The sequence below is a fragment of the Bos javanicus genome, chromosome 1, assembly GCF_032452875.1.
Source record: "Bos javanicus breed banteng chromosome 1, ARS-OSU_banteng_1.0, whole genome shotgun sequence".
Taxonomy (NCBI): Eukaryota; Metazoa; Chordata; class Mammalia; order Artiodactyla; family Bovidae; genus Bos; species Bos javanicus.
In genome coordinates this window covers 72593990-72608827 of record NC_083868.1, presented here as the reverse complement: position 1 = coordinate 72608827, position 14838 = coordinate 72593990, and the positions used below count along the sequence as shown (strand labels likewise).

Below are 14838 nucleotides of genomic sequence, written 5' to 3'. Positions count from 1 at the left end.
CGCCACCAGTCCAGGGAAAAAAGACAGACTGCACCAAATGTCACATTCTTCTTAAAGCCTTCCCAAAATTCCTTGGTTAAAGGTGTACCCTCCTTTACCCTCTCACAGAACTGTGCTTATATGCCCTGGATCAGTTATCTTGCTGCCAGTGAAAACATCAATCACTATCTCACAGCTTCTAAGACAATTCAGCCACAGCTTAGCTGAATGCCTCTGGCTCACAGGCTGCAACCATCCCAGCATTCACTCCTGTGGCTGTTGGTGGGCCTCAGATCCTCTAGGCTATTGGCCAGGGACATCAATTCCTTGCCATGCAGGCTACTCCACAGGGGAGCACATAACAGAACAGCCAGCTTCCTCCAGGGCAGGGGCTCACAGAGAAAAAAGATATCCAAGATGGAAGCCAAGACTATGTATAACCGTCTCAGAAGCTTTGCCATATTGTATATGTTAGCAGTCAGAAAGTCCAGCTCAAGTGAAGGGCCTGAACACCAGGAAGTGGGAATCAATGACTCCCTACGACACCCCTAAGTCCATCCATTTGTACAACAGGAATGTTTCATTCCTTCACTAGAAAATAGTTATGAGAGCATGACCCACGTCTGATGCATATCTTTTCCCTCTGCCCTCCCCTCCAGGACAGATCCTCTGTATCCGAGACTGGCAAATCACATACCTGTCCCTTCCCACACCCAGGTGGCCAGGTTTGGGACCACATGGTCCCACCTGCTCTGGTCCCAGCGGACTGGATTGATGACAAAAAAAATTCAACAATTCAAGGCTTGTGGGCTGGCCAGAAGATTCTCTTTCAGGATCTGAAATGGAAAATACCCAATGATGATGCCTGTTATGGGGAAGTCATACCAAACCAAAGTCCCGCACAGGCTTCAGTTCCGTGGGAACGGAAAAAAATGTTTTAAAAATGCAACATAGAGAGAAGAAAATGGAGAAGTATAGACAGAAACAGAGATCATGAGAGTGACAGAAAGAGAAAGAATCACTAGAACAGAGGGGTCCCCAGAGCTGCCCCAAGCTCCAAACTCTCTCATTCCAGCCCCTCCCATAATAATCCCTCCCCCTGTGTTGACTTGCAGGAGTCTCGCTTTCTCATAAAAGAGGAAGAAGAGAGGGAAGAGGAAGAGCATATCTAGGCAGGGCTCCAGGGAGGTCATCAGGGCCAGGACATCCCGTCAGAGGGCTTGAATGAGGGAGCTTATTAGAGATTAGCCACCAAACCAACTCACAGTCAAAAGTTCACTCCTAGCCCAAGCCCAAGCCCCTTAGTTACCCAATTTCACAGTGTGTGATTAATGACTATAAAGGACATAGTTTATTATGTGATAGATGATGCTTTAAAAAAAAATAAATAAAAGCAACATTGAACCTGACTACCCCAGTTCAATGCAGAGGGAAAACCATTACCCGCTGCTGCTGCGTCACTTCAGTTGTGTCCGACTCTGTGCGACCCCATAGACGGCAGCCCACCAGGCTCCTCTGTCCATGGGATTTTCCAGGCAAGAACACTGGAGCGGGTTGCCATTGCCTTCTCCAATGCATGAAAGTGAAAAGTCAAAGTGAAGTCGCTCGGTCGTATCCAACTCTTAGCAACCCCATGGACTATAGCCCACCAGGCTCCTCCGTCCATGAGATTTTCCAGGCAAGAGTACTGGAGTGGGGTGCCATTGCCTTCTCCCCATCACCCACCAGACCCCACAATCTCCCTCACCTCTCAGGGAAAGTGATGTCCCAGAGCCTATGAAGGGAGTGAGACTACGTCAGGAACCAGCTAAACTTGGTTAAGAAATCAGTCCTGAACCAAGGCAACAAGCTGGTGTGAGGGAAAAAAAGCCAAGGTGTGTGGTGTTGGAGAAGACTCTTGAGAGTCCCTTGGACAAAAGGAGATCCAACTAGTCCATCCTAAAGGAGATCAGTTCTGGGTGTTCATTAGAAGGACTGATGTTGAAGCTGAAACTCCAATACTTTGGCCACCTGATGCGAAGAGCTGACTCATTTGAAAAGACCCTGATGCTGGGAAAGATTGAGGCCATGAGGAGAAGGGGACGACAGAGGATGAGATGGTTGGATGGCATCACCGACTCAATGGACATGAATTTGAGTGAACTCCGGGAATTGGTGATGGACAGGGAGGCCTGGCATGCTGCGGTTCATGGGGTAGCAAAGAGTCGGACACGACTGAGCAACTGAACTGAAGGCCACCTTTAGAGCTACCTGTGATAGCTCTCTGACAGAGAAGCTCTAAGACCGCACTGTGTCTGGGACTTCCCTGGTGGTCACATGCTCGGCAGTCGGCAGGCCACAACTAAAGAACCCCCATGCTGCAACAAGATCCAACACAGCCAAATAATTAAAAAAAAAAAAAACAGCCTTTTATTTTTTTTTATTTTTTTTTATTTTTAAACTTTACAATATTGTATTGGTTTTGCCAAACATCGAAATGAATCCGCCACAGGTATACATGTGTTCCCCATCCTGAACCCTCCTCCCTCCTCCCTCCCCATACCATCCCTCTGGGTCGTCCCAGTGCACCAGCCCCAAGCATCCAGTATCGTGCATCGAACCTGGACTGGCGACTCGTTCCATAATTTGGGAGAAAAACAGCCTTTTACCATCAGAACTCTGCACCCATGTGGCTGATTGTACTCACTGGAGTCCCTTCCCTACTGAGAGTTCTTACCCATCCTTGATGGGAATCACCCCCTTCCATCTACCAAAGGCTTTCAGATTTTACAAAAAAGTTCAGGTTCACGTCAGGTCCCATTACACCTGACAGGACTCTCAAAAGCTTTTCACCCTCCAAAGGTCCAGGCAGAGGCTGCCCTGTGGACAACCTGCATGCCTGGGGAGCCTGCCCTCTAGGGGCCCTTCTGCCGGACAGAGTGGTGACTGGGTACATGGGGCAGCGTTCCAGGCCAAAGGAAGAGCCAAGCAAGGCCAGGAAGTAGGAAAGCTGAGTGCACGTCTGACCACAAATTATTTCAGGCAGCCACTCTGGATGGAGGAGAGCATGGCTGTTGGGGAGCACCAAGAAACTATGCTGAAGGCGGATGGGTGAGCGGGGGGTGACCAACAGGAGTAGTGGGAGCTTTAATCCCTGCAGTGCTCTCTTTTCTCCTCTCTCTCTCTGAAGGCCTAGCCCCAGCCAGGAACATTCCAGGACGTCCAGGAGACACAGTAAGGAGTACAGAAAAGGAAAAAAGAGCAAGCCTGATTCAGTCTGAGATGCTTCACAGTAGGACCTGGTCATCAGCAATTACACAGCTTGTGTAGAGAAATCAGGTCTCCTCCTGCCAGGGGGTGATGCACAAGGACAGGGACAAGGAGAAGATGCTCCTTCATGTACTTAATGTCAACCCCAGAGGTGCTTGCTGGGCACGCCGAACTGAGGGACTTGGGATCTGCTGCCACCTGAAGGGGCCGCATCCCCAGGGCAGGCTGGCCTCTGCCCAGGCTGAGACCCAGGCTGTGTGGCACATCCTTCACCCAGAATACCTGCCCTTCTCCTCCCACCCTCGACCCCACAGGCCTCAAGGCCTGGCACAAGCCTCATCCTTCTCAAGGAAGCTTCCCCTCTGAACACTGGCAGAAGTCCTGGTATCTGGTCCATTCTCCGTGCAAATAATCCCACAGTCCAGATCCAGGCTGCTGACCTCTGACTTCAGGCTCTGTAAGCACCCACCCTCTTGAGCTCTCTCCTCAATAAGAAGAGGCACCCCCACCAGCGCCCTGCATATGGCAGCAGACAGCCGACCTGTCACAGATGACGAGACGTCAAAAATAAACCTCCTGATAGCAATAAACACTAGCTGATACCTTTGACTAGTGGCCAAGAATTTAAATGAGGATCTTGAAAAGTCAAAAGATAGAACCTAATGGGGAGACCAAAATGGAAGGTATTACTGTTCAATTTAGCAACTGTTTTCATTAACTTACAAACAGCCTCCAGCATTAAGTTAATAGAATGTGGTCACTGTCACAGTATTATTTTTAACATTTTATGAGAAATCTGCTCAGTTCTCCCTCTTCCAAATAAGAAGACGAAGTGCCTCAAATTTGCTCCATAGGAGCTGCCAGCAAACAGTTTTCACTGTGATCACTGGACACATGTGTGTAACCTTTGTGCAGTATTTACTCAGATGTCTTCACTCAGGCAAGTTCCTGCGGATCTGTTTTTCCTTCTGCTTTCTTCCGCAGGAGAACCCCCACCCCTCCAGACACATTGAATGCTGGAGTCAGGACCCACCGTGCTTCCTCAAGGCTGCAGCAACCCATCAAGAACTGCTCGTTCAGAAGGTCCAAGCTCCTGTGGTGACTCACCCACAAAGAACATGCAGTTTCTATGCAATTTATCAGAAGCTGCTGGACTTCATCCCCAGGCAGTTCTAAACAGCCTTAAGATTAAAAAGTACCGAGGCAGTGAGTCAGCTCTGGTGTACGGAGGTGATCCACAAAATAGACACAGCACTTGTCAGAGCTCTGATGTGCTCACATGCACAGGACCCTCCAGGAGTAAAAGCACCAGGGACCTGTGTTATTAGTCCCAGGAACTAAGGCTCTTCAGGCCACAGCTCAGTCTCCACGCAACGTTTTGACATTTGTGTAATCAGTTACCCCATTTTCTAAACAAAGAGTCAGAAATACTGAGAAGTCAGGCTGTTCACCCAGAGGCTCTGTTAGGGGTTAGGCGGCCCTAGATGTTACTTTGCCCGGAGAACTTGGAGAAGCCCAGTGGCCCCTCCTCCTGAGGTAGCTCCTGAGATATTTAAGACACCCTGGCAGTCACAGCAGGTGGGAAACTCAAGTACCACCTTGTCATTGCTGGGCTGCGATGCAGGATGCTCTCACAAACCAGGTTGGAGAATGTGGCTGAGGCCCAAAGCCTCAGCAGGACCTCACTCTCCTCTCATACAAGTAAGCCGGACTGGGTGCAGGAGAGACGGGGAAACGGTGCCCCCCGGCCCGCACCCTGCTGAGGCAGCCCTGTTCCTGCCCACTTCTGCAGTCTCAGGAGCCAGAAGAAAACTCCAGAGAGATGGGAAGCCACATTCACGCATGAGACTTTTGACAGTGACCACGCCCACTAGCAAGCAGGGTCCTAGGGTCAGTCTCCATTGCTGTCCTCAAGGGAGGAATCAAGGGAGGGAGAGAGCCCCCCGCCCTGACAGCCAGATAGTGGGGACAGAACAGGAACTCACCCCCAGGTCTGCTAACCTCAGTTCAGTTCAGTTCAGTCGCTCAGTCGTGTCCGATTCTTTGAGACCCCATGAACTGCGGCACACCAGGCCTCCCTGTCCATCACCAACTCCTGGAGTTCACCCAAACCCATGTCCATCGAGTCGGTGATGCCATCCAACCATCTCATCCTCTGTCGTCCCCTTCTCCTCCTGCCCTCAATCTTTCCCAGCATCAGGGTGCTGACCTCACGTCCATGCTAAACCACCCCTGAGGCCACTTCACCCCTGAAGCAAGCAGAGACCATGGGACTAACTGTGGGTACAGCTGCCACCTTTCCCATAAAGGATTCCAGGGGCTGGCAAACCAATCAAAACAGCATCAGTGAGTTTAGTGGGCCCCTTGTTTCTGCTCTCTCTCACTATTGAGGCTGATGGGGTCAGGACAGAGAAGAGGCCCCCTCAGGATCCCCACCGCTCTCCACTGCCCCCCAGGTTCCAGAATTCACGTACATCCCCCTATGGGACCCCTCCTGGTAGATACAGGTCCGCTTCACTGATGGATGATTAAACATTGGTTATTGACTAGTTTTCTGATTTGAGTTCTAACTGAACAAAGTTATAAAGTTTCATAAACCAGCCTTAAAAGCCTTCTCTCTTTTATAAAACTGCTAGGAGAGAATAGTGGGGAACATTAACGACCCCCACGGTAGTGAGTGAAAACACAAAAAGCACAGAACAAAGAAATCCAAACTGAATATAGCTTTTACTACATTTGTCAAATTTCACCTAAGGGGGAAAAAAGAAAAAGATGGAATTTTAAAAGCTTTCTGCAAAAGGCTGCACACTGACCTCAGTGTTTCAAAGCAGGAATGAATGAGAGCTGTCAGTCTGGATCTTCCCACTTTGGTTTTATCCCCCACCTGCAGGCTTTCCAACCTGGACTCCATTCTTTTTCACGTGGACCTGTGAACCTGGGTTGAGATTCATTGATGCACAAATTACCCATGATTCACACCAGCCTTTTCCATCTAGCACCACTGACCCAAAGTGGATCCCAAAATGTCCTCACTAGAGTCCAACTGTCTACCTTCAGCCTCAGGACAGCAAGGCCCCCTGGAGAGATGGCTGAAAGAAGGGTGCTCAAGGGTGATGGCACCCATGATGCCAGGAGAAGGGGGCACCGGGAGCAGGCAGGGCTGGGCCACCCTCCACTCATCACCAGTCACCTTTTCATTCTGTTCTACAACAGCAAGCATCACACGAGGTTTCAGAAAGGTGACTCTGGGGCAGAAGACGCTGAGGGCCCAAGTCCTGCACTTTCAGGGAGCTGACAGCATTTTGCATTTGCCCGATCTTTATACACGCAGATGTCGCTAGGAAGCAGGAGCGGTATGGGGCTGACAGTATTGATAATGTGCTAGGACTGCACAGATTTCAGATGCTCTGATGCTGGGAGCTGGTGGAAAAGGTGTTGCAGGTGGGGGGAGAAGCATTTTAAGCTGCATTACTCCATTTCCAGCTCACAGTAACCCTGAGAGGAAGGCAGGTCAGAGATGGACGTCCTCACCTGGGAGATAAGCGGTCACATGACTTGCCCAGGCTCATTCAGAAAATCCCCTTCTCCCACATCAGAAGCTCCTTCCAAAAGGCAAAACTGGGTGCCTAAGAGTCTGAGAGTGCCTCCAGCCCCACACACTTTAGTGCTTTGTTTGGAGGCACGTCTTATACTGCCAGTTACTGGGCGTGCACCACGAACCAGGCACAGTGCTGAGGGCTGCTGCTGCTGCTGCTAAGTCACTTCAGTCGTGTCCGACTCTGTGCGACCCCATAGATGGCAGCCCACCAGGCTCCCCCGTCCCTGGGATTCTCCAGGCAAGAATACTGGAGTGGGTTGCCATTTCCTTCTCCAATGCATGAAAGTGAAAAGTGAAAGTGAAGTCGCTCAGTCATGTCCGACTCTTAGCGACCCCATGGACTGCAGCCCACCAGGCTCCTCCGTCCATGGGATTTTCAAGGCAAGAGTACTGGAGTGGGGTGCCATTGCCTTTTATCTCCTTAATCCTCTGAATTTTCTCATCCTCATTTTACAGAGTGATCCAGAGAGGAGACAAGCTAACACCTCACCATGTTCCAGGCACTGTTCTAAGCCTATTAAGTATACTAATTCATTTAATTCTTGTAACAACCCCCTGAGCTGTGAACTATTACTGTCTCCATTTTACAGACAAGGAAGCCAAGGCCTAGGCAGGTTCAGCAACTTGGCCAGAGTCACACAGCAGGCCCTGAGACAGAAAAAGGACCTTAGACTAAAACTAAGGGCATCTGAAGAGTGTGGCCTTTAGATAGTAAGAATGTATCAATATCAGTTTATTAATTGTAACAAATGTACCACATTAATGTAATATGTTAATAATAAGAAAATTGGAGCACATGGGAACTCTCAGTGCTATGCTCACATTTTTCTATAGGTGTAAAACTGTTCTAAAACATAAAGTCTATTGGTTTTTTAAAAAGTGACTAGCCTAGACTAGATAGGGAGACCGACGTGCAGAAGATGCACAGGCCCAGAGTGCTGAGAATCAAAGGGGATCCTGAGAAGCTGGAGCCAAGAAGATAGACAGACACACACACACAGATCTGGAAGAGTATCCACCAATTTGAAAACTGTGAAACATATAAAAATACACACATATACCACCTGCATGGCTGATAAACTCAGGGTATGTGCACTGAGGGAGCGAGTGCCTGGCTGGTCAGGACCGAGGAGAGGATGGAGCCCGATATGCTCGCTGAAGAGTGAGGAAACTGAGGCCAGGAGACAGCGGGAGCGGGACAGCCAAGATCCTCACCCCAGTCCTGCCTCTTAGTCAGCAGGTGACTTGGTCAAATCCCCGCACTTCTCTGGACACCGTAGTGTCCATCTATAAAACTGGGATGTCAATTCCTTCTTACACCACAGAACTGTTAGGAGGCTTCAACTAGATAATACATCTGCTCTGACAACCCCTGCTCTCTGGGATGTACACAACCTCCTGTGGATGATAAGGTCACAGCAAAGGACAACACGACGCCCTGTTCCAGCCCGGAGCTGACAACTGGCCAGATCCCACCTCTCTGGCCAGCACACCCATCCAGCACAGTCTTTTCCCCCAAGCTGGGCACTGGTTTTCTCCTGGGAACAAATGGGAGAGATAGCCATTGGTGACCTAGACAGCTGTGGGGTCCCTGGATAGTAAAACTTGGGAACCACTGCTTTAGGAGCAACTGACCTGAAGAAATGCCAAAACGAAGGAATCATAATCAGCAGTGACTCACTGTGAAATCAGTACTTTCCCACACTGACCTTTCCCCACAACAGCCCTGGAACCAAGGGAAAAGCATCCCCACTTCACAGATGGGAAAGCTGAGCCTGGACAGGGGAAAGGAGGCAACACTGAACTTTCTCTCCTTACTCAAAGCCCCAGAAACAATGCTGGAGCAAAGCCAGCCCTCAAATTTTGGTTGACTGACTCATGAGCAAACTGAAGCTTCTGCAAATGTGAACCCTCCCTGGACTGTACCCAAGGGCAAGCCTGAAGGGTGAGCCTGGACACTTGAGCAGCAGAGCTGGGCCGGCCTCTCACCCAAGCTGCGAAAGTGTGGGGCTGTCCCTGATGAGCGCTGGTTGAGAGTCAGCCATGTCCTTGCTCAGTCAGGCTCTGTGACCCAGGGAAGGTCTCTGCCCCTCTCTGTGCCTCAATTCCCTTGTGGGTCACAGTGGGGTCACAGTGCCTCCTGCACCACCTCCCCCCAGTATAGGTGGACATGAACATCCTCTATAAAGATGAAAGGTTGTGATTAAAGGAGATTTTGTCCCCAGACAGGCAGAGGACACCCATGTCCTCATCTCAAATGCCCCCTCCACAGTGTGCCCCAAGCAGAGCCACTGCGAGGGACAGTCCCCACACCCCCAAGGATGACCCCACCTGAGTCCCCTCCAGCACACAGAGCGGGCCAGAAGCCAGTGCAGCCAGCACAGCCCACAAGCATCAACCTCAGAAATCCTGAGCCCAGGGGTACCTCGGAAATCCTGAGCCCAGAGGTGCCAATGCCTTGAGCACAGGCCAAGACAGGAGAGGTGGTCCAGCCCACCTCCGTGCAGACACAGGCTGTGCACAACTTTATTCCTCAACTGCAGGCAGGGAAACCAACAGGTCCCAGCAGGAACACAGGTCCCTGCTAACATGACCCCATAACACACAGACCAGAACCAGCAGCTGGCCAGACTCCACCGGGGCCTAAGGTCTATCTGCTATGGAGCTGATTTTGCCTAAGGCTCACTCAGAATTTCCTATACCCCTGCTCCAACAGACACCATGGTAAAAAACAGTCAGCTGCCTAGGCTAGGCCCTCAGAAGCCAGATAGATGCATAGCATGCTAATGCTAACTCTATCATCCAGGCCCGGTTCCAGGGCCCAAGGGGGCCAGACTCATGGGGTCTAGGAGGGAAAGTACTAGCGGAAAAGAGCAGGGTCTCCTCGAACTTCCCAGGACTGAGGCCTCACCAGGGTCTAATCAGGCCGTGGGCCTCCCTCCTCCTGAGCTCCTTCTGCCTGGCCTCTGAGGTTTCTCAAGACAAGCCTGAGCCTGTCTCCAAAAGACCCCAGAAGTGCACCAAGCTTCAAAATCCTCTTTTCCTCCTTCCTTCCACCTTTCCCTCAACCTCATTTGTCATTATTTCACACATTCATCTCATTCTCATGGGCTATCTATCTCCATTCAGTGCTCAGAGGAAAGCAATGGGACTGGAGGCTAATTCACGCTAAAGTGCAAAGGACTACAGGCAAGAGGCCCCAGGGCAGGAATACCTGCGCTGGTTGCACAGGGCTGATGAGCTCATAAATCAGTCTGCTTTGTCTACTCTCATAAGTTCTTTACTTCCTTCCGTTCTTAACCCACAGAGTTGTTAAAAGCTGGAGGGAGTTCATAACTGTTCCCACAGCAGCCACTGTAGCAGTATCTGCAGTTCCACCCTTCAAAGCCCACCTCACGTTCCACCTCCTCCCTGGGTCTCATGGAAAGAGCGGGGCTGTGCAAACGCTGGGATGCCTCTCAGGTCTCACCTGGCTCTGCAGTTCCCCTTGCGTATGTGACATGTGTGCACACACACGCACATCCAGAGTAGCTGCCACATGAAGCCAGGGAGTCTACCCGTGGTCCCTCCCAGCCTGTCCAGCCAATGGACACTCAGTAAAGATATGTGCTGGGCCCCACCATCTCCCCCTGTAATCCACTCCCAGTCTCAGACACCTCCTAAAGCATGGATCTGGTCAAGGACCTCCCTGCCAGATGCTCACAGAGGCTCTGCCCCATGTGTGAGGAGCCAGCCCCCCAGCCTGGCATCCAAGCCCCTGGCATATGCCAACCTCCCCACCCACCTTCTCTCTCACGGCTTCCCAACATGCGCCCTAATGTGTCTGTCAATGGAGGCAGTGTGCTATCTCCCAAACACTCACCACACTCTTTCCAACTGCCTGAACTGCTCATTACCTGTTTCTACACAATGAAATTACCCACCCTTCAAAGCCCACCTCAAGTTCCACCTCCTCCATGAAGCCTTCCTCCTTCCTTCTAAATGCCTGTGACTCTTCCGCTTCTGAATGCTCAGCCCTGTGTGCATCTCCCTTGCAGTCTTCATGACGTCCTGCCTCGTCACTGGACTATGCCGCCCACCCCACCGTCATGAGTCCAGCACACATCTCTGGGACACCCACAGTGCCTAGCACCAGGTCATGCAAACACCAGACCCTTGGCAAAGGATATCTATTGGCAAAGCGTTGACCCTAGGACAAGAGAGCCTTCCAGGAAAGTCTCCTGGGGTCTGTGGCCAGCCTTACACACTGCTGACCGTGTGGGCACCTGCCTTTCCCTTCCCACCACGGACCAGGCATCATGGCTCAGTCTAGGTAAGGGCTGTTTTTATGGCCTGGTGTCTCTAAGCCAGAGCCAAGAGCTCCTTGGAGCCATGTGACACAGAAGGAAGCTGCTCTTTGCACCCTCCACCTCCAGTTGGGCAAAAAAATATTTTCTTTTCCATTGCATAAGATGCTTCCAACGGTGACAAGCCCAACACTACTGACAGGAGATAAAAGCCCTGTGGGTGTGAGTGAGGAGCAGAGAGAGGCCGCGTGTCTGCATAGGACACATGGGTAGGCAAGTGTGAGCAGCAGGAGCAGCTAGTCGCACGTGGCCCCTCCAACAAGCAACGGAAGGAGACACAAGGTCTGACCAAAATCAGAGGCAGCACGATCCACCAGCAAGGTGCCTTCATGCTCTCTGCGGACGTGATCTGAGAGGAGCGGATGGTCAGGGTAACACACACGGGGCTAACCATCACCACCCAGCCCAGCCAGGCCCCCCACTGCAGGGCTGCAGCAAGGGGCCCAGAAGAGAAGAGGGGCCAGGCTCTGGAAGCCTCAGGGGGCTGTGAGGGTTTGAGAGGTTGGCACGTAGGTTGTGCCATCAGGATGAGCCAGGGTCAAGGCCTCAGGAACCCAAGGGGAGGCCCAGCTCATCCCAGAACTCAGAGAAGGAGCTTTCCCCCAGCTCCTCGCTTCCTCTCCTGTCAAGTGGGGACAGCAACCGCCTTGAAGTTCATACGCGGCTGCCTTGGGTCCTTCCAAGAGGCCAGGCATCAATGGGCTTGGGAAACTGTACAGAACCTTGCCCATGCTCGTTGAGACCCTGGGGCAGAGGCAGCCAACACAGGCAGGCTTTGTAAGGCTAATTTTGGCCGATGAATTGCACCTGCAGGGAGCTAGCCTAAGGAAATCATCCTAATTAAAGAAAATAATCCTTATACATGAGGACAGTCATCACAGTGTAATTTATGATCGTAGGAAAAAAACAGAAAACGTCTAGGTAGCTGAGAATACAGAAATGACAAAGCGAACTAAGGTTTAGCTACTCAATGGAACCATTCAAAAATTTTTCAAAGACTATGATTACATAGAAAATGGTGATGAGTGACATTAACTGAATAAGTCATGATACTTGTACCATTTCTTTCAATTTTTCAGCTTAAATGAAGGTTGAATTTCATACTTTAATATATAAGAAAGACTCATAATGCTTTAAATATGTAGTCCAACTTCTACTTTGCCTAAATTTTTTAAAAGCTATGTGCTGGGAAGATATTAGGAAATACTCAGAGAATTAACAAAGCGGTGATGTTGGCAACCCACTCCAGTACTCTTGCCTGGAAAACCCCATGGACGGAGGAGCCTGGTAGGCTGAAGTCCATGGGGTCACGAAGAGTTGGACATGACTGAGCGACTTCACTTTCACTTTTCCTTTCATGCATTGGAGAAGGAAATGGCAACCCACTCCAGTGTTCTTGCCTGGAGAATCCCAGGGACAGAGAAGTCTGGCAGGCTACAGTCCACAGGGTTTCAAAGAGTCGGACACGACTGAATGACTAATGCTAACTAACTGTGTTTTATAAGGGGGAGGGGAAGAGAGACGTTACTTCAATACACAGAAATAACCTGGATTTGGGGGACAAACTCCAGACAGGACTTCCTGAGATGTAACTCAGGGGAACACAGGCTTTTCTGAACCAGCCCTCCTGGGTGAGACCAAAGGTTTATGATCCACCCACATCCCATTCTCACTTTCCCAGAGAAAAAAGAACACTGAGAAAGAAACAAAATAAACCAAAATAGCAAGAATGTGGCAATTACACAAGAACAAAATCATCAACAAAGCACAAGACAATAGCAATTTCTATGACTGAAAACAATGAAAACAAAAAAAGCAGCAATAAAGAGACAGGACAAACTCAAGACAGCACTAATGTTGCTTTGGAAACAAAACTCCTTCCGAAAATCACAGGAATTCCAAAGGCTCTGCCCAGTAGGAGTTTGCAACACTGCCAAGTGTTATGCAGCCGCCAGACTGCTGGGCGGAAACACCCAAGCTCCGTGGGAGAACTCCAGGACGGCTTGCTTCATTTTATGATTATCAAACTTTAGTAACTCCTAATAATGCGCTTCTTAGGAAGCAGACTTTGGGTGGATGGATAAATGAACCTCTGGCATCATTCACCTAAAAACCCAAGAAAAGTGTCTGTGTTTGGGTCAGCACATCTCACACAGCACCATCCCCACCTCCTGACACTGGGCCCCCAGGGCCAGGGAGCACGTGGAGGGATATCTACTGCCCAGACAGCAAGGCCCAGGCCACAGACTCTTCTCTGCAGATGTGGGCCCAGGGACAGGGCCAGGCTACTGGGCAGGGCAGAGTCAGTGAAGCAGACAGGAAGCATCCTGGGTCCCTAACCACAGTCATCGAGGCAGAGAGTGGAGCCTGGGTCCCTAATTCTTGTCATCTGCACTTAAGAGTTCACACCGTGTTCCTGACGAGCCCCTCCCTCTGGGTGCCCCAAAGCATGACCTGGCCTAGAGTTTAGCACGTGATGGGCAGAGACCTACCAGCTGATGAGGGAGGGAGGGAGGGAGGAGGCCTGCCTCCCCCCAGATCTCCTGATGTTCTTCATCACGCCTTCTGTCACGGAGCTTCATTCAAGGCCAATCGTGCATCCTGGACAGCACAACTGGGCAGGCCCTTAAGGCCCATCTGGTCGAGAATCTCAAATTGCTAGTTTAACCACAAAACCCTTTGACCAAATAGAATCCTGCTCTCAAGCCTGCTCTACACAGCGACCAAAATGGACTGCAAGGAGTGAAGCACGGGTGGGAGAGAGAGGGGGTAAGAAGGGTAAAAGAAGGGTAAAACCCCTCTTCTCTCTGCTCCCTAGAACTACAAAATCTCCTAGGGCGATTCCTGGAAGCCTAGACTCTTCACTAGGTCAGCTCCTGCAATTCCAGGTGGGGACACTGAGGTCTCAGCAAAGGCACACGGGGTCAGCAGCACAGCTGGGACCAGCACCTATATCTGTCTGCTCCCTGGAATCCAGGAGGGCAGGGCCACAGCTTCCTGCAGGCTGAGATGCCCACAGCACCTGCACAGGGTCTGCCCAGAGAAATCACACCTGCCCACCCGAGGGGAGAGGAGTGACTGCCAGTCACTCAACTCCTTGGTCAGCTCACACGTGTGTGAGCTCCAGGGCTGTGGGGGACTCGGGGCGCTGCTGGAGCTGCACCTGGTCTCCCCACAGCATCACAAATGTCAGCTCTCCTCCCGCGCCCTTCAGGTGAGTGAGTCCCCTCTCTCTTCGGACCCGCACTCATGAAGTTCCCTGAGCCCTCGCCTGACATCTAAGAGAACAGGCAGGTGCAGGAACTTGCCCCAGGGAGACAAAGTCTCAGCCAAGATGGATGGGCTAGATTATCCTATACTAGGACAACCTGCCAACAGGAACCCAGCCTCGGCCTCTGTCTCCTGAGTTCCTGCTTCACCAGGAATTCGGGCAGTGGTGCTCAGCTCCTCTCCCACTCGGGGCTGCTGGGCAGGAGCAGAGACCTCCCAAGTGACCAGGCTGTCCCCTGGGCTGTTGGGTCCCACCTGGCCTGGTCACAGTTTGGAGAGCTGCTACCCCAAGATCCCAGAACTCCCCTCCTCACCCCGACAAAGCTCAGCTCATGGCTCACTGTGGCTAGAAATAGGGGTGGGCAGGGGCCAATACCCAGGGCCCCAGATTCAATC

The 14838-nt window shown here is 51.1% G+C and overlaps 1 protein-coding gene across 3 annotated transcripts in view; it reads right to left on the bottom strand.

Moving 5' to 3' along the window:
- The window catches only part of XXYLT1 (xyloside xylosyltransferase 1), a 176261-nt gene that overhangs the window by 129731 nt on the left and 31692 nt on the right, over nucleotides 1–14838 (bottom strand). The gene's annotated exons all lie outside the window — the stretch shown is intronic.